The sequence below is a fragment of the Macaca fascicularis genome, chromosome 7 (assembly GCF_037993035.2).
Source record: "Macaca fascicularis isolate 582-1 chromosome 7, T2T-MFA8v1.1".
In the NCBI taxonomy this organism is placed as follows: Eukaryota; Metazoa; Chordata; class Mammalia; order Primates; family Cercopithecidae; genus Macaca; species Macaca fascicularis.
In genome coordinates, this window is record NC_088381.1 from 157,476,078 (window position 1) to 157,499,628 (window position 23,551).

Sequence of the window (23,551 nt, forward strand, 5' to 3'; positions counted from 1 at the left end):
CTCTATTTTATTGTAAAATGAAATGTCTCTGGCTCTACACCTCACTAAATGGGCTGCAAGTTATTAGGCCATGGTTAACCAGTAATCTTGCAAAATAGGAAAGCTGGTACATGAGACAGATTGCATAATAATCTCTGAGAGAAGATATCTTTTTAACCGGGGCCTCAAGGATAACAAATCAATGAACTCTCTAATGAAATGAATGGTATTAACCTACGCGCTGTCGTCTGAGAATGTTAGGAGTATATTAATTAGATCGGCGGTTCCCAAACTGTGGGTCCTGGAACAGCAGCATCAACATTGACTGAGAGTTTGTTGGAAATGCAAATTCTTGGCCCCTACCCAGTACCTACTGAGTCAGAATACATTATCCAGAAGTAGGGCCCAGAAATCTGTGTTTTAACAAGCCCTCCAAGTGATTCTGATATACCTTAGATCATTAATTTATCCACCCATACAAAGCCATTCTGTTGTAAAATAAAATCACCCTACTCTACTTTGTGCTTAAGCTCCTGGAAGGACAAAGCGTAGAGCTGAGGACTGCATCGTGGAGGGATGAAGAGTCACAGACGATAAAGAACCTGCCCTCGAGAAATGTATTGTCCACTATGGAAAATAAGACACATACACAAGCAACTCAAGTACTGGCAGACCGTGTTATTTCTTCTAACGGCTGGAGAGTGTCAAGACAAAGGAGATAACATGTTTCCGTTTGGGGTGAGGAGTGGGGGATGCCACGAAAGGAAGGCATCATGAAGACAATAATAATGGCCTTGAGATCAGGACAGGATTTTAACAACAAAAACCAGACAGCAACCGAAGCAAAGGCCCAGAGGTTGGAAAGTGTGAGGGCTATTTGGGGGAACGAGGTAACCAGGTCTGGCTGATACATGAGAAAGTTGAAGGTGATCTGAGTGAGACAAGGTTACTTCCAAGTGCAGACAGGTAAGAGCGAGGGCCTCTTCTTCTGTTTTTTCTTTTTGAGACAGTCTCCCTCTGTTGCCCAGACTAGAGTGCAATGGCACAATCTCAGCTCACTGTAACCTCTGCCTCCCAGGTTCAAGTGATTCTCCTGCCTCAGCCTCCCCAGTAGCTGGGATCACAGGCGCCCAACACCACCCTGGGCTAATTTTTGTATTTTTAGTACAGACAGGGTTTCGCCATGTTGGTCAGACTGGGGGCTCCTCTTTTTCAAGTAAAGGCCACCCAGCAGGCACCAGTGGCTTATATTTAATTGATGTCTGGGCTAGGCATGGCGACTCACACCTGTAATCCCAGCACTTCTGGGAGGTGGAGGTGGGCACATCGCTTGAGCTCAGGAGTTCAAAACCAGCCTGGGCAACAGGGCAAAACCCCATCTCTACAAAAAACACAAAACAAAACAAAAAAATAGGTGTGGTGGTGCATGCCTGTAGTCCCAGCCACCTAGGAGGCTGAAGAGGGGGGCGTATCTGATCTTGGAGGTCAAGGCCACAGTGAGCCAGGATCGTACCACTGCCCCATCTCAAAAAAAAAAAAAAATCTACATCCAGTTTACTTTTCTTTTTTTTTTTTTTTTTTTTGTTTTGAGACGGAGTCTCGCTGTGTCTCCCAGGCTGGAGTGCAGTGGCGTGATCTCGGCTCACTGCAAGCTCCGCCTCCCGGGTTCACGCCATTCTCTGGCCTCAGCCTCCCAAGTAGCTGAGACTACAGGTGCCCGCCACCACGCCCGGCTAGTTTTTTGTATTTTTAGTAGAGACGGGGTTTCACCATGTTAGCCAGGATAGTCTCGATCTCCTGACCTCGTGATCCACCTGCCTCGGCCTCCCAAAGTGCTGGGATTACAGGCTTGAGCCACCGCGCCCGGCCCCAGTTTACTTTTCTATACTTTTGGCAGTGCATTTTCTAGAGGGAAGAACTGCAGCTGCTTCACGGATTAACAGTATAAGGTTTGTCCAGGAGGAAGAACGCACACACAAAATTTTAAAGTAGATACAAGAATCGGGAAGTCACAGTCGCCTCGGACCATTCTGCAAAGGGGCAACATGTTACCACGCCTCGACAGCCCCTGAGAACATCTCTGGTTTTAGCTTTAAAAAAATACTGTCATTCAAGTTGAGACTGGCATGACTTAGTCACCAAAAAAGTTAAATTAATACACCTCCAATGAGAGGAAAAAATACTTTTCATGATCAAGTGGGTATGGCTTTGCTTCTAGAAAATGGACATAAATAGTTTTTATTTCCTGATGTTGGTAGGTGAACAAGGGGGTACTGAAAATGTTTTTCATGTCACACCAAGGCTCAGATTGAAATGAAGCTGGATTCAGAATTGGCAGTCTCTGCTTACCCACGCCAGCTTTGCCACTCAACTTTCTGAGTCATTATGGACAAGGCACTAAACCCCCTCAACCTCCGTTTTTCATCTATCAAGAAAAAGAGGCACCGACCTACCCCACCTTCTTGGAAATTTCTTTTTTTTTTTTTTTTTTTGAGACGGAGTCTCGCTCTGTCGCCCAAGCTGGAGTGCAGTGGCGCGATCCTGGCTCACTGCAGGCTCCGCCTCCTGGGTTTACGCCATTCTCCTGCCTCAGCCTCCCGAGTAGCTGGAACTACAGGCGCCCGCCACCGTGCCCGGCTCACTTTTTGTAATTTTAGTAGAGACGGGGTTTCACCATGGTCTCGATCTCCTGACCTTGTGACCGCCTCGGCCTCCCAAAGTGCTGGGATTACAGGCGTGAGCCACCGCGCCCGGCTGGAAATTTCAATAAGAAAATAGAAATGAAGTTCTGGGAAAATTATAAAGTACCATACTATATAAAGGTATAGAATTATCCTCCTCATCGAGGCATTTGGCTACTAATTAACACTTGTTATCCTACCGGCCTTTGAAAATATAAAAGCAACATGTTTCGATGCCCTTGAGATTCTCCTTTTAAATATGTGCAGGTACAGCAGTTCTGAGGAACAAACTTGGCATCAACCAAACCATTCTCCCAAGAAGCATTTCAAGGTAAATCTTTTACTTGTAATTAAAAAAAAAATTTTTTTATTCCTCTAACCACGATAGAGCATCCAGTTATCTTTTAGCAGCTCCTGGTGAACACAACTCAGTCTTCGGCAACACCGACATATACAATGGCAATAATTTATCATCTCTGCAGTAGTTTAGTCCCAGATGGACCATTTACTAATTTATTTCCATATGTAACTGGCTTCCAACTCGGAAACCTGAATTGAGCTTTATTCCCTTAACAGGCTAACTCTGGGCAGAAGAGGCACACATTTACACAGAAACCAAGAGTTCCTCTTAAAAAGCCTGTCAGCCTCAGATGCAAGCCTTATACACACACACACACACACACGCACACACACGCACGCACATCTTTCTTGAGACAGTTGCTCCTATGTCGGCTTGGAGGGCTGGTTCTTTCCTCAGATCCTCATGGACTCTACACAGGAGCTGTGTCTGATACAACTGCAGTCAGAAGTAAAACGTAACGCCAAATGCAGTAAAGTTGCAGCCACATTCCCCTCCCCGTCTGCAAGGTCGGAGGCTCAGATTTCTGAAAACGAAGAGATCTTTTTGCAACAGTGCTGCGCCCAGCTGGCCCGGCAATGCAGTGCCCAGGCGCTGGGAGGCATGTGCTTTCTTTTTTCCACTCTTTTTAAGGGTCTGAACTTGACTGAATTCAGCAGCTGCCGTGTCCTCAGCAATGGCTAATGAATTGTTAGCTTTGCTCCCAGTTTCCCTGAGCTCAACTCCCAGTCCACTTTTGTTTTTAATTCTATCCCAATGATATCAGTGTTTAACATAGAGTGGTGAAGGAATTGTTGTTGGATGACGGTGTTTACATATAGAAAGCGAGCCAGACATGGGCAGAAAGCACCAGCTGATCCCTGATGCCTTAAGTGGAACCCACGGCCATGCCAAGAAGGTCTCGCAGAGAGGAGTGTGTGGAGGTATTGTCGGCTAAGCTAAGTCCACACACCTGGGGCGTTAACCAACTCTCTCGCTTTGAAGAAGTCACTTGATGGTTCAGGTTTAAAATTCTCTCCTCTATGAATTTAGTTCCCTGAGGTTCCTTCTGGCTCTAAAATCTAATGATTCTATGAATATGAAAAAGATCAGCCATTCACCTGGTTTGTTCCATGTGTTTAGCCGATGACAAACAGCAGGAAGTTTGGAAGCATCTGAAAGTGGCTGAATGGGTCCAGATGCTTTTGGTGCTGTGACAGACATAGCCTTTGGAATCTCAGCAGCCAACAGATTCCCTTTGCACAAAGAACAGAAGCATTTGACGACTGGTCCACAATGTATATCTTTACAAGGTTTTAAGAATTCAATTAAATACAAGAGTTCCATTACAGTATTATTCTAAGTATGGCGAATCCTGCAAAAGTACGTATGTCATGGCCCTTGTCTTTAATACATTCACATATTAGTTAAGGAGATACACTGCTAATCTCTTTTTTTTTTTTTTTGAGACAGCGTTTTGCCCTTGTGGCCCAGGCTGGAGTGCAATGGCGCGATCTTGGCTCAGCACAGCCTCTGCCTCCCGGGTTCAAGCGATTCTCCTGCCTCAGTCTTCTGGAGTAGCTGGGATTACAGGCATGCGCCACCATGCCCAGCTAATTTTGTATTTTGTTTGTTTGTTTGTTTTTGTTTTTGTTTTTGTTTTTGTAGAGACGGGGTCTCTCCATGTTGGTCAGGCTGGTCTCAAACTCTGACCTCAGGTGATCCACCCGCCTCGGCCTCCCAAAGTGCTGGGATTATAGGCGTGAGCCATTGTGCCCGGCCACTGCTAATCTTAATACAATGCAATATGTGCCATAATCATTGACAAAGAAATGGTTAAGTCAACATGGAGGATGGAGAACTCATTTTAGTGAAAGGGGGAGATCTGTAAGGTTTTGCAGAGGAAGCGGAATTTAAACTGGGCTTTGCAAAGCAAAGATGGGACTATAGACATCCGGACAGAGGTAACAGTGAAAGCAAAGGCCAATGTGCTTCCAAGTGTGGTCGGGCACAATATTCAGGACCCAAGGACAGGGGCACAGGATGCCCAAGGAAAAGAAGACACAGTGAGACGAGAGGCTGGAAAGGAATTCAAAGTAGAAAGCCCTGGATGCCAACCTTTCATCCTGTGGTCTCTGGGAATCTTCAGAAGTTCCTGGACAATGGAGACTCCAGATGAGCTCTGCCTTGGGGGTTTCTTTGGACCATTTACCACCATTGATGACTGGGAATAAGATCCGTCCGTACCTTCATGTTTCTCTTAGTCATTCCACCTTGCCACTATTTGGGAATCCCTCAAATTTATTTTTTTTCTAAATCAATTTCCTGGCCCTTTGAATGGAAGCAATTGAGTTTCCTCTAAGTACTGCCAAGATTTCACATTCCGATGAAGAGTTCGGCCTAGCGCTTTACATTTAGGTTCGTGTGTTTTTCTATTCTTAAGAAAGACTTAAAATAGCATAGACGGGTGTTTTGTTTTCATTTGTTTCTACACTGGAAAATATTTCTGTATGATGAAGAAAATACACAAACGTCCTGACTTTTGGAAGGGCCTGCTCCAGCACTTCCCAAAAACAAAAGTTTAACTAGTCATCCAAGCCGTTCACTGAAAGTTTTTTGCTCTCCAGTGTCAGAGTCCCAGGTTATTGAGCCCAAGTTTTCCAAGGTCCTTCAAACACAATAACAGAACGTCATGTAAACTCTCTCCTACCAATGCTATTTGGTCCCCTCAGCCTGGGGGTGCTAAGCACACATAGTATTATGCAGCTTTCACACGGAGAAGCCCCAGGATACATGGGGCACACACCAGGCAAGCCAGGGCATGGGGACGGGGGTCTGCCCTCCCATCTACCCCAAAGATGGGTCTTAAAACTCCACTGAAGTGGGGGGTACAAGTGGGCAGAGCAGCTCTTCCTCTGAGAATGGAGCTGCCTTCAGTATGAATCACCACTAAAAAGTTTCCCAAGGTTTGCACCTATACGCTCAGCACTTTAGGAGGCTGAGGCGAGAGGATGGCTTGAGCCCAGGAGTTTAAGACCAGCCTGGAAAATATAGTGAGATATTTTGGTCGGGCATGGTGGCGTGTGCCTGTAGTCCCGGCTACTTGGGAAACTGAGGCAGAAGGATTGCTAGAGTCCAGGAGGCAGAGGTTGCAGTGGGGCGAGATAGCACCGCTGCACTCTGGCCTGGGTGACAAAGTGAGACCCTGTCTCAACAAAATACAATAAAACCAAAAAACAACTCCCATAAAAGATACAAATTTCACTTCCCATCTCTGGATTGCTCAGACTACACATGGGCATATATGGAAAACTTCAACATTCATTTCATTTATCAAATTATTTAGAAAGGCACACTGTATCTACTCACTGGGGTGTGGTACATTCCAGGGTTCAAGTCCCTGGTTTATAATCCAAAACCCGTCCTAGCCCTCCACATGCATGGGTGCTCGGAAGCTCCGAGTCCCTCAGAGGTATTCTCTTAACATCTAATCAAATAATGACTATAAAGAATAATATGCAGTACATACTGTTGATAGTTCCCTGTGCACATACAAAAATAGTCTCATACAGCCCAAAGAGCTGTCTGCATCGCTTTTTCTAAAAGTCCACCTATGGTCGGAAAACTAACCTTCTTCAAATGAATAGATTAGCTTAAATTACCATGCCATTTTACATTCTCTTCACTGATACACGAATAATAAAACTATGAGGTAAATGTAGGCTTAAATCGAATAATGGGCATAAATAAAAAAAATTTTGACATTAAAAACTCAGTATAAATTGAACTACAAGATACTTGAAAGCTCCCACAATCATAACGTGCACATTGAAATCCATTAACCTAATACCTAGGCTGCTATTCAAAAGTAGGGGTCTAGCAGGCAAATAAATACTCATTTGAACACTCCTCCTAAATTACTGTACAATTTGGTTGCAAAGTCACACACTTACAAAGTCTATCATCTTTACTTGGTTGCTCTGTAGCCAACACTGAAGTCATATCAGGTTACAATGTGGCAGCATGAGATCAACACAGATACCAGCAAATGGTACTAAAAAGTAGCAGCAAATGTCAAAGACAAACCAGGGTCAGCTTGGAGAGAATGAGATATTTACATAAGCTTTCGGAAAAGACAATGGAGCCCCGATTTCCCCTTAACTGCACACCTAATCAACCTCTCTGCTCCTCACCTGATCATGCTGATATAAAAGCAATTTCTACAGTGATACATTCAAAGACCTTAGTTGCCATAAACTCAGCAGCTGTTAAAAAGATTCTGTTGCACATTCGATTTGCTTTGAGACTCAGCTATTTCCAACCAAAGCTTTCATTTCTTATCCATCACTACCCCCCTGCAAAAAAAAAAAAATAGCTTCATTAACAATATCCTTCTTTGACAAGTCATCTGCCAAGTCCATTTTCTTACCTTTGTAACTCACATTTTTTTCATTTGAGGATATTTACCCAAGCAAGGACAATTGTTTGACTGGAATCTTGCAACTTTCAACTTTGCCCAGATTTTGCCATCGTGCAGAAGGGGAATGCCGCAACCCCCGACACATCGTTCGGTTGAGCTAATACACATCTGAATCCAGGGCTATATTTTAAATTCTTTTACACTTACTTAATATAGTGCATGCCGCCTGTCCACTGATGCGATATCAGAAACCTGCAAGCTACTATTTCTGCAACTGTGTCACTGTAGATAGTCTGAAACATGTACGTAGCTGTTGCCATGGAAACAAACACAGCTAGGGTAGAGTGCCACGCTGTGTTAATTCCTTCACCCATGAACCCCAGGGGAATGCTAACATTCATCTTCTTTCTCCTTTAGTCTCACACTGCTTTAATATTTTTTTAGCATTATCAAATGATGTACTAAATACATATGGTACACCTGAAAATACGGATGGCTGAAACGAGCCGTGGTACCAACCTAGCCTGCCGGCTGTCTGCTTAAGGTGGTGCAGCTCTGTAATGGATCCTTTCCTGAACTTCTCCTGGGAGAAATAAAGAACTTTGTCTTTCTTTTAAAACGGTGTGGGAAGGACAGAAAAGGTGAGCATCTTGTCTCCCCTAAGAAGAACAGTTATCCTGGAATTATACCGGAATAAAGATGCTATCAGAAATGTGCCTTCTCAGTTCTCCGAAAGGCAGAGGGAGGCCTTGCAAACTTTCTGAAGTGGATCCAAGCTAAAAGTTATTCTCCCTTCCAAGTAGAGCTGCATTAGCAGGCTATAAACCCAATAGTTTTAATTAGGCAAAAGCATAAACCCTTAACAAGGGATTCATCTGTCCCCACTTGGTCTTGATTCCTAAACCCATGCAAGAAGGTATTAAAATGAGTGAGTAGGCAATGAGATGGAAATCTGCCATTATTCAGAAAGAAATGTGATTTTCCTGGAATTTGAACATTCTCTTTTTTGCTTCAAGTTCATATCTCTGCCCTTATCGATGCTTGGACCTGTGGAGAAAAGTCAAACTCTTTCCCTGCACCTAAAAGCCAAAATGCATGCTTACTGGTGCACTGGGCCACCTTCTCATTATTCAACTGGTAAACCGCTTTAAATATTGGGGTTATACTCATCACAGTAGACAAAAGTAAGCTGTTCAAAATCTTAATTACATCATATCCCTTGGGCTGGTTAATAATATTCAATCTAGATGAAAATGGCCACGTTTTAGATTTGCATGCTGATGTGTTTCACTTGAATACAATTTTCGCACTAAACAATCAATTGTAAGCTTTAAAAGTGCAGCTCTGAGACCTCGAACTGGCATATTTTAAAGAAACCACTACTTTATTTGTGGAGATTATGGCAAAATTAGCCTACAAAAGATGAGCAAACTTTTTCTGTTATTTTCCTAAATTGAATCATGCTTGGCTATTTACTATGATAATAATAATGAACTCATTCCTAAAATAAAGCAGAACAGAAAATGGATATATATACACCTTACTGGTTAAAGAAATTCATCACTTTTTAAAAGCAATCTCAAAAATATGTTAGGGTCCAGTAGAAAGCCTAGTCTTCAAGTATTAGCAGGGCAGGTAAGGATTACCCTTTAATCATGACCAGTATTTCAGAGGCAGAACCACAGCAATGAGAATGAAAACTGCAGTCCCTTCCATTAACTTTGCACTTCTGCCTCTTATTTGCTTCAAGTTCAAATCTCTGCCATTATCAATGCCCTTGCATTCTTCTAATATCACAAAGCATTTTGACGTAGGTTATTTCATTTGACTATCAAGGGAGTTCCATGAATTATCTTGGCAGGTATCACCCATCTCATTTCACAGAAGATACAGTGAGGCTCCAAAAATCAGCAACTGGTCTGAGGCCACTGGGTAAATGTCAGAACCTCACCTGGGTCACCTGATCCAGTGCTCTCTGTAGGGACCGTGCTGCTCCTAAGCGTGCTCACAATGCAGTTGGCTGCCTGTAATCCCAGCACTTTGGGAGGCCGAGGCGAGTGGATCACGAGGTCAGGTTGGCCAATGTGGTGAAATCCCATTTCTACTAAAAATTCAAAAATTAGCTGGGTGTGGTGGTGGGCACCTGTAATCCCAGCTACTCAGGAGGCTGAGGCAGGAGAATCTCTTGAACCTGGGAGGCGGAGGTTGCAGTGAGCCGAGATGGCGCCATTACATTCCAGCCTGGGCAACAACAGTAAAACTCCATCTCAAAAAAAAAAACTACTTGACTAGAGTTAACAATACTTATAAAAGGATAGACACTAAGTATCAGATTAATTGGTTTGGGGATTAACTATGGCTGGTGGTGGAAGTTAGGCAAATCCTCCTCTTTGACCTCACCCACCCATTCTCTTCTCCCAAGGCTTTAGGCTGAGTGCAGCAAGCGCTCCCAGAGCACATCATCTCAGCCTGCTCACTACACCCCGCGCCACCTTCCTTCCCAGGCGTGCCAGCCCTCAGTCCTGACACCACTCCTCAGAGAGGGCCCTGCACTGGAAAGACACCTGGCGGGGTCCTTGGGCTTTGGAAGTGAAAGGGGGATTGGGAGCAGCAGTAATTATTATATTTAGCCTCCCTAAGGAAGTAAGCCATTCCAGATGCTGACTGTCATCTTCCCACACCCCGCAATGTTTTTATTGTGGTAAAATACAGATGACATAACATTTACCATCTTAACCACTTTTTTTTTTGTGGGGGGTGGGGGATGGAGTCTTGCTCTGTCACCCAGGCTGGAGTGCAGTGGCCCCATCTCGGCTCACTGCAAGCTCCGCCTCCCGGGTTCATGCCATTCTCCTGCCTCAGCCTCCCGAGTAGCTGGGACTACAGGCACCCGCCACCACGCCTGGCTAATTTTTTGTATTTTTAGTAGAGACGAGATTTCACCGTGTTAGCCAGGGTGGTCTCAATCTCCTGACCTCGTGATCTGCCCGCCTCGGCCTCCCAAAGTGCTGGGATTACAGGCGTGAGCCACTGCACCTGGACTTAACCACTTTTAAGTGTACAGTTCAGCAGTTTAAATATATTCATAATGACGTGCAACCATCACCACCATCCATCTCTAGAACTCTGTACCTAGCACACAGTCACACCCCATTCTCCACTACCCCAACCCTAGCCCTTGGTAGCCATCATTCTACTTTGTCTCTATGATTTTGACTCTTCTACCTCATAAAAGTGGAGCCATGGAATATTTGCCTTTTTGTGACTGGCTTATTTCACTCAGCACAATGTCCTCCAGGTTCATCCATATTGTAGCATGTGTCAGAATTTTCTTTTTTTTTTTTTTTTTTTTGAGATGGAGTCTTGCTCTGTCTCTCAGGCTGCAGTGCAATGACACAATCTCAGCTCAATGCAACCTCCACCTCCCATGTTCAAGTGATTCTCCTGCCTCAGTCTCCCGAGTAGCTAGGATTACAGGCACCCACCACCGCACCTAGTTAATTTTTGTATTTTTTAGTAGAGATGGGGTTTCGCCATGTTGGCCAGGCTTGTCTAGAGCTCCTGACCTCAGGTGATTCACTTGCCTCAGCTCCCAAAGTGTTGGGATTACAGGCATGAGCCACCACACCCGGCCAATTTTCTTCCTTTTTCAGGCTAAGTAATATTTCACTGTACAGATATACCACATTTTATTCATCCATTCATCTGTCGATGGACACGGGTTGCTTCCATGTTATAACTATTGTGAATGATACTGCTATGAATATGGATGTGTAAATATCTCTTTGAGACCCTGCTTTCAGTTCTTTTGGGAATATACTAGAAGTGGACTTGCTAGATCATATGGTAATTTTATGTTAATTTTTGGGGGAACGGCGATACTATTTTCCACAGTAGTTATACCACTACATTCCCACAACAGTGTCCAAAGGTTCCATTTTCTCCACATCTTCACCACACTTGTGATTTCCTGTTTGCTTGTTTGGTTTTTTTTTGAAATGTTAGCCATTCTAATAGGTATGAGGCAGTATCTCACTGTAATTTTGATTTGCATTTCTCCCCAATGATTAGTGACATTGAGCATTTTTTTTAACACACCTACTGGCTATTTGTATACTTTCCTTGGATAAATATCTGCCCAAGTCCTTTGCCCATTTTTGAATTAGGTTGTTCTTGTTCATGTTGTCAAGTTTTAGGAGTTCTCTATATATTCTGGATATTTATCCCTTATCAAATATACGATTTGCAAATATCTTCTCCTATTCTGTCTGGCTGCTGCTTCTTTTTTTTTCTCTTTTTAAGACACCCAGGCTGGAGTGCAGTGGCACGATCTCGATCTCGGCTCACTGCAACCTCTGACTCCTGGGTTCAACCAATTCTCCAGCCTCAGCCTCCCGAGTAGCTGGGACTACAGGCGCGTGCTACTACGCCCAGCTAAATTTTTGTATTTTTAGTAAAGATGGGGTTTCACTGTGTTAGCCAGGATGGTCTTGATCACCTAACCTTGTGATCTGCCCTCCTCGGCCTCCCAAAGTGCTGGGATTACAGGCGTGAGCCACTGCACCCAGCCCTCTGTCTGGCTGCTTGTTAGCCACACTTATATCCACTAGATAATTGAAAGTGAATTTCATCACAATTTGGGTTATTCCTGACCTCCTCCCGAATTATCCTGGATATTGAGAACTACCTGGATTTGGTCATGCTACCGTTTGGTGAAAGAGGACCTTCCTAGAAGTGAATGTTTCCAGAACGCGGAATTGTTTCTAGGTTGGTCTGGGGGTGTTCATGCAGCTGCAGAGGCATCCTATGGGCGGGGCTCTTGGTGGGTGGGCTGCACAGAGAGGGCGGGGGGAACTGGGCGCTTTATAAGGATGCTCCAACCCACGAGTCAATGTTTGGATCCTTTTCGATGAAAAGCTTTTCAAAACGGACTGTATACAAAAACAACGCATTGGGCAAAGTCTGCTCATGATTTTAGCCTGTTACAGATATTTTCCACAGCTTGCCTGGCTTTATGAACCCCTGTCCATGATGACAGAGAGGCGATCTCAGAAGCCACAGCAGTGTAGGAGCGGAGGAGGAAGAGGTCACCCGTCCAGGAAAAGGCCCCGCACTAGGGTGATTTCCTAATCCTTGTATTTACATTTTAATATTCTCTGGCCTCCTCCCACCCCACCCTGCCTGTCAGGGTATCAGCTGGTCTTCTCACTGTGCAAAGTGGCCTGGCTCCCACAGTTCCCTCCTGTTTTGATTCACATCTAATATGCCAGAGGCTGAGAAACCAAATAATAGAGTTGATTAGAATTTTGTCTGAAATAAGATGAATACAGGTCTGAGAAAGTGTCCCTGAGCACTGAAGTGCCGACTTTTGGAAGTCATTGACTCTAGGTCAATTACCCTAAAGCCAGTTGCCTAATGAGCAATTTGCCTATAATTTAAAACGTTTTTGAGTGTTTTTACATGGGAATGTCTTTTGATTTTGATTTTTTTTTTTTTTTTGCCATGTCTTTGGCATTGTAAGGTTTGTAAATCAAGCCTTCTAAGGGCATAGCCAGTTTGTTTTTAAACTTTAGTTTGTGCTTAATTTTAGTTTCTAAATTAATTTTGAGATATTGACACGGAATGCAAAAGACACTCAAAATGGAAGTGAATTTCGGATGAACTGGTTATAAGGTAAATCGATAAGAACTGGTTTTAAAGAATCTTTTACATGTAATTTTCATTTTTTTGGTTGCAAAAACTATCAAGGGAACTTGACTCTAGTCCAGTCAGACTAGAGTGCGCAAACCGCTTCTCGCATGTTCCCTATGCTTCTTTTTCCTTCTTGTCCTATGATTGTACAGGACTCTCCCAGTTGGGGTTGCAGCCTCCATGGAAGGGGAGTCATTTTGTATTATGTGGCTTGGGTTTTTTGTTTGTTTGGTTTTTTTGAGGCGGAGTAGCTGGGATTACTGTATTCCAGGCTGGAGTACAGTGGTGTGATCTTGGCTCACTGCAACCTCCGCCTCCCGGGTTCAAGCAATTCTCCTGCCTCAGCCTCTTGAGTAGCTGGGATTTCAGGCGCCCACCACCATGCCCAGTTTATTTTTTTGAATTTTTAGTAGAGATGGGGTTTCATCATGTTGGCCAGGCTGGTCTTGAACTCCTGACCTCAGGTGATCCACCCGCCTCGGCCTCCCAAAGTGCTGGGGTTACAGGCGTGAGCCACCACACCCAGCCAGCTTGGGTTTTTTACACCATGAATTTCATTTACGGGCCCACTTCAGCAGAGCTCAGCTTGCCAACTCTCACCCACAGCAGTGCTCTCCTTCCCACTCCTTCCATGAGCAGCCATTGTGTGTTTGGAAGCCATCGGCACAGGTGGCGTAAGAGGCTCCTGTGATCTTTGCACTGGGGCAATGGATCAATTGCAGAAGTCTGAGGACCACTCACCTGAAAACTCAATTCTTAATGCAAGGAGAGACTAGGAGAAGCTTCACCCAAGCTCAATGGGCATCCGGCATGAACGAGACTGATGCACCAGCCTTATTCAATAGGAGAGGTCAGGGACCTTCACCACTCTGTTTCAAGCGCCCTTTGAGAGGAAAACCAAAGAACAGACCAACCTTTAAGGCCAGAAGCCAAGCTGACCTGTGAGATCAGGACCATGCTGGGGTGTGCCCCTATCCAACGGTATCAGGGATAGAAAAAGGGACAGGGAAAAATTGGAGATGGTTCTTGTTACCCTCTGGGCAGAGCCCCTGAGCCACTTATCCACTCCACAGAAAGAAGGTATTGTAACCAGCCTGGTACCCTGACCTGGCCCTGCCAGCTGGTGAGAGGTAGCTTTTTCCTGGAGCGGCCATCCCGCAGTTTGTCGTGCAGGCGTGGGAGTCACGGGGAAGCCTCCCAGAGAAGGGAACATGACCAGGAAGGCCTCACTCTGAGGATGCTTCCACAGATGCTCAGGCGGGATTTGGGAAGGAAACTCTACGAATGGAAACATGCATTCCGCATCCATCCATCCATCAGTCAGTCAGAAGTTAAGTCATGAGCCATCGCTGGCAGAAGCTGTCCGCATAAAGCTCAGGGGTTCTACTATTCAAAGGAAGAACAGGGAATGGACACTGGTGGAAAGCTAGCAGGGTTTTTAAAACACTAAATATGGCGAGGCTGAGGCAGGAGAATCGCTTGAGCCTGGGAGGCAGAGGCTGCAGCGAGCCCAGAACTTGCCGTCGCGCTCCAGCCTGGACAACAAGAGTGAAACTCCATCTCAAACAAACAAACAAACAAAAACACTAAATACGGCCAGGTGCAGTGGCTCACGCCTGTAATCCCAGCACTTTTGGGAGGCCGAGGCAGGTGGATCACCTGAGGTCAGGAATTTGAGACCAGCCTGACCAACACGGCGAAACCCCGTCTCTCCTAAAAATTAAAAAAAAATTAGCCAGACGTGGTGGCATGAGCCTTCAGTCCCAGCTACTCGGGAGGCCTGAGCAGGAGAATCGCTTGAACCCGGGAGGTGGAGGTTGCAGTGAGCCTAGATCATGCACTCCAGCCTGGGTGACAAAGCAAGATTCCACCTCAAAAAGTAAAAATAAAAAATAAAAACACTAAATGTATGTGTCTAATGGATATATAGATACACAGTCAAGATTTACAAACATGCATGGGAATGACAGGCACCAAACTCAAGATGGAGTTTCCATGGGAGCCTGAAGGAGAGACAAGTTCCAGGATTAGGGAAGGACCACAGTCTTCAATTATGTCTTCAATGCTTTATTTTATTTTTTTGTATTTTATTTTTTATTTTTTTTTTTTTTTGGAGACAGAGTCTTGCTCTGTCGCCCAGGCTGGAGTGCAGTGGCCAGATCTCAGCTCACTGCAAGCTCCGCCTCCCGGGTTCACGCCATGCTCCTGCCTCAGCCTCCCGAGTAGCTGGGACTATAGGCGTCCGCCACCTCGTCTGGCTAGTTTTTTGTATTTTTTAGTAGAGACAGGGTTTCACCGTGTTAGCCAAGATGGTCTCGATCTCCTGACCTTGTGATCCGCCTGTCTCGGCCTCCCAAAGTGCTGGGATTACGGGCTTGAGCCACCGCGCCCGGCCTTATTTTATTTTATTTTATTTTATTTTTTTTTTTTTTGAGACGGAGTCTCGCTCTGTCGCCCAGGCTGAAGTGCAGTGGCGCGATCTCGGCTCACTGCAAGCTCCGCCTCCCGGGTTCACGCCATTCTCCTGCCTCAGCCTCCCGAGTAGCTGGGACTACAGGCGCCCACAACCGCGCCCGGCTAATTTTTTGTATTTTTAGTAGAGACGGGGTTTCACCGTGGTCTCGATCTCCTGACCTTGTGATCCGCCCGCCTCGGCCTCCCAAAGTGCTGGGATTACAGGCGTGAGCCACCGCGCCCGGCCCTTATTTTATTTTTAAAAATATATTTGGAGCAAATGTTGAGCTCTGCCAAAGTTGGGTAGCAGGTACATGGGCATTTTAGCTCTGTCCATGTTAGAAATAGATCATTTTTATAAAAAATTGACAACATTTGGCATTATCTCAACTACCCAACTGCAACAGACCTCATCATATATTTCACCAATTATAAACTTCACATTTTTTTGGCCGGGCGCAGTGGCTCACGCCTGTAATCCCAGCACTTTGGAGGCCGAGGCGGGTAGATTACGAAGTCAAGAGATCAAGACTATCCCAGCTAACACAGTGAAACTCCGTCTCTACTAAAAACACAAAAAATCAGCTGGGCATGGTGGCGGGCACCTGTAGTCCCAGCTACTTAGGAGGCTGAGGCAGGAGAATGGCATGAACCCGGGAGGCGGAGCTTGCAGTGAGCCGAGATCGCGCCACTGCACTCCAGCCTGGGTGACAGAGCAAGACTCCGTCTCAAAAAATAAATAAATAAATAAATAAATAAATAAATAAACTGCACATTTTTCTACACAGGAATCCTCTGAAATGAGTGCATCTGTTAGGCAGCATTTTTTCCTCTTAGTGGTGAATAAAATCATGATATAGTTTACAACTGATGGTGACTTAGATTTGAAGATGTACAGTGTATAAATTATATTTCATGGGGAGTATGGTGTATTTTAATAAGCGTTGGGGGGAAAGAAGGAGAAGGTGTCTCACAAGGGGTCATCACAACAACTGTGAAGCTCTTAGAGCTTCAGGTGACCTTAGGGAAAGGGCTCCTGGGCCACCTGTTATGGGGCAGTTTGTGACTTCCAGGTCAATGTTCTTTCCACTCTATGCTGGTGTCTCTGACAGAGGTCATGCAAAACACAAACTTTCAGACTTATTTTCTCTGCAACTGAGGAAAACCAAGCAGCTAAAAGCCCTCTTTTATGAGTCCTGAAGTGCTCGAAAATCTCTTACCTGGTGAGAAACAAAAGCATTGAATGGCACCTACAAACTAAACTCAGCCCCAAGAGGGAAGAAAAAGGAATCAGATCATTTCTGAATCAAAATTTTGGACAGGCTGAGAGGACACAGCAGACACAGCCATTTGAGGACGACAAAGGCTCCTCCCCCCACCCAAAGCTCCTGGCCAGCAGAGGTGGCCCAAAGACTCCATGACCCATTTTTCTTTAATGTCTGATACGTGCTATTGCAAACTCTTCTGCAGAAAATTAGCTAAGAATACACTGGTAACATTGTTCCTTCTATATTATCAAGATGCAAATCAACCAAAATGAAGAAAAAAACAAAAAAAAACCCATACAGCTGGTTTATCTGAACACAGAAAAATAAATCACCATTTATTTTTAAAAAAACATTTATGAAAGTTTTCTTCGTTTCTCACATTCAGTTAGTATACAGTTGGCATTTTCAAAATTCAAACCTGGTGTGGATTTCAAATTCAATGAAGCACATTGGAAGACATCTGAGTGAAAAAATAAAAGTTCTAGCCATATGCTACTGGTGCATGAATTTGAATATTTGAAAGGTAATCTAGAAATGAGAATGCTTCCAATTCTCCTTACCAACACCGGTAATTCATAGCAACCACACGTTTTATAGATAGAGCCACTTCCCCATCTGAGAGACAACAGTAGGACCGAGTCAGGAGCCGGGCTTCTGGCACAGGCTGGCTCGGTTACAAGTGTGTGATTTTTCACTACATCCCTTGACAACTCCGCAGCTCCGTTTGGTCACTGGTGAAGGAGAAATCATGATTCTTGTCTCACCGGGCATATTAACACATAAGAGGGTTTCTAAAATATTCAAGATGGTTAGCAATTGGAGGAAAAGTCAGAGGCTCACACACAATGGCTGCTTCCAAAGACAGATGCAACGCCATGAAACAAGCTCTAATATCAAGCCCATAGGATTTGCCCCTTACTTCTATTTATCTACATAGTTACAAAGGAAATGACCAGAGCCTCACGGACAGCAGGGACCCTCCTCCTCACCTTGCTCTGACACTGGTTTGCAACCTGGACTAGGAAGGCAGGTGCCCCCATGCCCCGGCTGGGAGAGTTCCCTGACGGTACCCAGCTAGCTTTGCTCATCCTGTTCCTGGGCCGGGAACTGGGTCACTCAGTCAGAGAATATACAAACCAAGCAGTCATGTGCATTGCTAATCCACTCACGTGCACTCAGGGGACACCAACCCCCAGAAGACCAAAATCCATAGCATTATGCTAGCTCACTTTCCCAGGCACGTGTCAGGAATCCAACCCATGTGTTTGCAGGACGGCTGCATTGCCATGGGGTAAGTCCCAATATTGAATGTTTTGATTTCTATGTATTTGGAAATGGGAAGTGGATGGCAAGGCTTGTGAGAGAAGTGAGCAATCTTTTACCTCCTTGTTGGTGAGATGGGAGAACAAAACAATAGCCTTTCTTCTGGATCCATACTGGCAATAATTCCCAGTGGACTCATTCTTCAGTCTGCCCCAGTTTATGTAGAGTTGTGCTCTTCCCAGGGGCATCAGAGAAGGCCAGAGTAAGGCCCAGAACCGCAGCCCTGCAGGAGGAGTGTCCAGAACACCCATTCCAGGCACCTAGGTCTCTACCACTTCCCCACCAACCAAATCCAGATTTTAACCCTCATCAAAGCTACAAATCTAGGAGAATCCCTGAGGAATGGCTTCACAGTGGTTAGCAAAGACCCTCTTCTTGGTATAGACTTTTTGTAAGATGACACATCACAATCTTACCGCTATTACCAAAGGCAACTCCCTCTAACAGCAAACACGGCCCACAGGACCAGCTGTTACCACTTCCCCAACCCCAGTTAGTCCTGTCTGGAGACCTGACGCCCAGAGCTCTTGGATCCACTCCCCACTCACCCAGGAACTTCTAAACCAGACATGAGCTTGTCATGAGTACTTTCTTCCCCAACAGAACTTCATGCATCCCAGAGACGCAGAATGAGAATGATCTCCATCCTGGTCAGCGAAATACAACATACGGTGGGACAAAAGATTGAAAAACATGCATACTCCATGAATTAGTTCCCCACGTGGTTTCTGCCTGGCTGAGTAATGATGGTCAAATCTTACCTCTGCAGCTTAAACTAGATCAGAGATGCAGCATGACGGAGGGAGTTTTAGTTGTTGTTGTTGTCATTGTTGTTGCCGTATAGTTCTTTGCTTTGGTCTGTACGTTGCCTAACATTACACAGCTAATGAAACACTGTCCCCGAACCCATCCGCTCTACACAGCATGGACAGCAGCTGATTAAGCAGTCAATCAGTTTAGCCTAGAAAGTCACCTAACAGCATAATGGCAGAGACCTGAAAACAGTAAGCATTGGGCTAATCTGGAATTCCAAGGTGGGAAGGTGAGATGCAGGCCATCGGAGCTATTGAGTTGCCCCACCAATGGAAAATGGCAGTGACAAATGGAGACTGCTTTCTATTAGAGTCCTTAGCAGGCCAGATAGCACTTGAGAAATCTGAGAATTTGGCCACAACTAGAAACCAGTGTTCAATAACCACTCCACCATTGAGCCAGGGCTTTGCTGAAAAGGTCTTTCCATTTGATTGCAAACCATACATCAACTTGCCTTAACTTTATTGTAAGGAGAAATCCAAAATATATTCTGAAAGAGATCAACTCTAATTTTATTTAGGTCATGCTGCTGACACACACAAACAATGAGAAGTGTGTGACTAATTCAGAAACAGCAAGGAAAGGTCAATGCCCAGTTTATTTCTTAACCCACAGTAACCCGTGAGTAATATGAAGAGGCATTTGCCATACCTGCTCATCAATGCTGCAGTCTAAATGAACAGAAGGAGGGAGACAATTTCACACTCATTTAAAAAAAAAAAAAAGGTACGCTAGTAAGTAGTGACATAAGCCTGGAAATCACACATTTAAGGACAGCTCTCAAAAGCATTTAGATAATGAAGCCTCAATAACTCGTGAAGTAGAAATGATTGTAACTGCTTTATCAATAAGCAGCCTGATATTCACGCACGGAAAGTGATTCACCCAAAGTCCCTCAGGAGTTAATAATAGTTAAGCCAAATAGTTAGACCTGCACACTCCGGGCTCGGTACCCAGGCCACAGGGCTGTGTGTTTTGTTTTGGGAGGGTGGGGTGACTATAGGATGCCCAATCCTAGCATTAACCAGTCAATACAATGCAATATCTGTGCTTGTCACGAAAACAGGCATTTCCATCTACCCTCGAAGGCAACCAGCCTTCCACAGCTGGAACCACTGGGCCCATAAGAGACCTGGCAATAAATGATGGGAATTTGGCCTATAGGTGAATCACCAGGCTTGTGGCTCAGCTCAAAGCATACACCTTGCTGAACGGAGGAGTGGCATTATGTGCACGTAGAGAAGGCAGCACCATTCCCTGTCACGATATAGACTTTGTACATTTGTAATACTCTATTATGAGGAAAGAACATCTTCTCCGAGCACACTGAAGAAAGACAGCCTAGAAATTCCACAGACTCGGAGTATTAGCTCCCAGAGGCGCCTTCCCAGTCTACACCACCCCAGAGAGAGTTTGATCTGATGGACGGGAAAGCGGTGTTGAAAGTGGCACTCGCTCAGAAAAGCAGAGGCGCTTGGGCAGAGCAGAGAATGTCAGCATCATTCTCATCTCCTTGCAGGTGAAACTACAAGAAAACTGAGGCCAGCAGGCAATGAAGTGGACATGTTGGGAGCAGCCCCCAGGGCTTCTGATGCCCAAAGCCATAAATGACTCCAGACCATTGCTTCTCCAACGTAGGCCATGGATCACCTGCAGGCTCCGTGAGATGCAGGTTCTGATCCAGCAGGTGTGGGGTAGGGCTGAGACTCTGCATTTGTAACAAGCACTCAGGGGATGCCAGTGCTGCTGGCCCTGGGACCACGCACTGAGGAACAGGATCTGGAACAGCACCACTGTGCCCTTATGATTTTAGGCCTTTCCTGCCTTCCACATGACAGGCTTTGCACGTGGCAAAGCATAAAACAATCACTATGGATTGGCCCTATGGAGGGATGTCATATCACCTCCCTGGACACCCTCCCACCAGTTTTATGTCACCTGCTATCTACCCCAGCCCCTGCCCTACCCCCACTGATACTGCTCAGAGCTCATCTCCTACTTCCCTCCTTCTCACTCCATTCCACCCACCCTGACCTCCATGATAGTCTTGGACTGGGGGTCCCCATCAGCACCTCCACACTGGCTGTGCATCGACCCACCACTTTCCCTCCCCTCCATCAGTGAGGGAACCTGCCCTGCCCTCTGGGTCAAAGTTACAAACCCACGCTTGTATCTCCTGGACCTTGTTCCCTGCTTCATCTTTATCCATAGCACTTACTGCTATTTGCAAATCACATACTTTTTTTTTTTTTTTAAGACAGAGTCTTGCTCTATTGCCCAGGCTGGAGTACAGTTGCATGATCTTGGCTCACTGCAACCTCCATCTCCTGGGTTCAAGCAATTCTTCTGACTCAGCCTCCTGAGTAGCTGGGATTACAGGTGCCCGCCACCACTCCTGGCTCATTTTTGTGTTTTTTTGTAGAAACGGGGTTTCACCATGTTGGTCAGGCTGGTCTCAAACTCCTGACTCAGGTGATCCACCCACCTCAGCCTCCCAAAGTGCTGGGATTACAGGCATAAGTCACCGTGCCTGGCCTCTGTTTTTTATATTTTTATAATGAAATTGCACATGGAATATGTCATTCTTAAAATTCTGTGTACATGGAATATGTCTTTTTTTTTTTTTTTTTTTTTGAGACAGTCTTGCTCTGTCGCCCAGGCCAAAGTGCAGTGGCACGATCTCAACTCACTGCAACCTCTGCCGTCCAGGTTCAAAAGATTCTCCTGCCTCAACCTCCCATGTAGCTGGGATCACAGGCACCTGCAACCATGCCCAGCTGATATTTTGTATTTTTAGTAGAGATGGTTTCACCATGTTGGCCAGGTTGGTCTTGAACTCCTGACCTCAGGTGATCTGCCCTCCTCGGCCTCCCAAAGTGCTGAGATTACAGGCATGAGCCACTGCACCCGGCCTATATACATTATTTATTTTACTCATTGTCCATCTCCCCACTAGGATATGCCAGCCCCAAGAGGGCAAGGATTTGGTCTGTCTCATTCACTGCTGTATCCCAGTACAGGGCACATAATAGACCCTGAAATATTTGCTGAATGAAGAAAAAGTTTAATTTTTAATGAAAACTGTAAAGTGCCAACCATCATCCTCAAGGACATCAATGAATTGTTCGCTTAATTTGATATAAATAGTTTTAATCTGAAGAAATGACTTCTTTGAGATTTCAAAATCCATTGTTGCAGATTGCAGATCGTTTTATCCTGTCACGCAAGTACGGACGTCATGGAGAAGGGCATTCCCCATGTTTCCCAGCTCTCATTCACCAGTCAGTGCAATGGGATTCCCCCATCCTCCCCACAGAACCCACACGGATGAGAAGCGGATGGAAATCAGCAGGCAGACCTCCTCCTGGGAGAGGCCTCTACACCATGGGGGAAGATTTGAGAAAAGCAGGAGGCAGGAAGGAGAATTCCTCCATGGTGCACATGAAGACCCTGAGGCTCAGGGAAGTTGAGCAGCTTGCTCGGGGTCTCACTGCCAGTGAGCAGTAGGGCTGGGACTGGAACCCACCCGTGCCTCCTAACTGCCAATATTCTGTGTACACCGCTTGTCTTAACAAGCAGAATCTGCGACTGGTTTGAGAACAGCTTCAGCTCCAAAACCCATAAGAGGGATTCTGAATAAATCTTATGACAGCCACAGAACCAGAGAAAGTCACATCTGCCAGGGAGCCAGCCCTGCATATGCACTGAGGGCAGCCACAGCTAAGCAGAGAGGGGTGTGTGTCCCTTGTAACCCCAGGACCCAAGCTGCCCTCTCACCTGACTGTGCATCTGCCCAGCACACACGAGACCAGTGTGGGGAGGAGGTGGGTAGCTCCACCTCGACTCTCAGAGGAACCACAAGCACAGTCACACTCAGAGCGACAGGACGTTATCAGAGTTCACAGACTGCAGGTTGAAAAGAGTACCCAGACTGGACACGGTGGCTCAAACCATAATCCCAGCACTTTGGGAGGCCGAGGCCAGCGGATCACTTGAGGTCAAGAGTTAAAGACCAGCCTGGCCAACATGGTGAAACCCCAGTCCTACTGAAAATACAAGAATTAGCCAAGCGTGGTGGTGTGCGCCTGTAAATCCCAGCTACTTGAGTGGCTGAGGCATGAGAATCACTTGAACCTGGGAGGCGGAGGGTGCAGTGAGCCGAGATTGCACCACTGCACTCCAGCCTGGATGACAGAGTGAGACTCCATCTCAAAAAAAAAAAAGAAAAGAAAATAGTAACCAAATTCATCACCCCCTGCCTCTTCCCAAAGGCTTCTTCTCCTGTTCCATCACAAAAGTGCATGCCTGAACAATGCAAGCGTTCATGAGTGTTCAGAAGGTTCCCCAACTCATATTTCAATCATCCCAGGGGTAAAGGATCTCAAAAGACCTGCTTGGTTTATTTATTTATTTATTTTTGAGACAGCCTCTCTCTGTTGCTTAGGCTGCAGTGCAGTGGTATAATCATGGCTCACTGCAGCCTCAACCTCTGGGTTCAAGCAATCCTTCCACCTAAGCCCCGAGTAGCTAGGACTACAGGCACGCACTACCACACTCAGCTAACTTCAAAAAGATTTCGTAGAGA

The 23,551-nt window shown here is 45.6% G+C and overlaps 1 protein-coding gene across 36 annotated transcripts in view; it reads right to left on the minus strand.

Moving 5' to 3' along the window:
• FOXN3 (forkhead box N3) overlaps window positions 1-23,551 on the minus strand; it is a 466,688-nt gene that overhangs the window by 333,214 nt on the left and 109,923 nt on the right. The window lies entirely within an intron of this gene.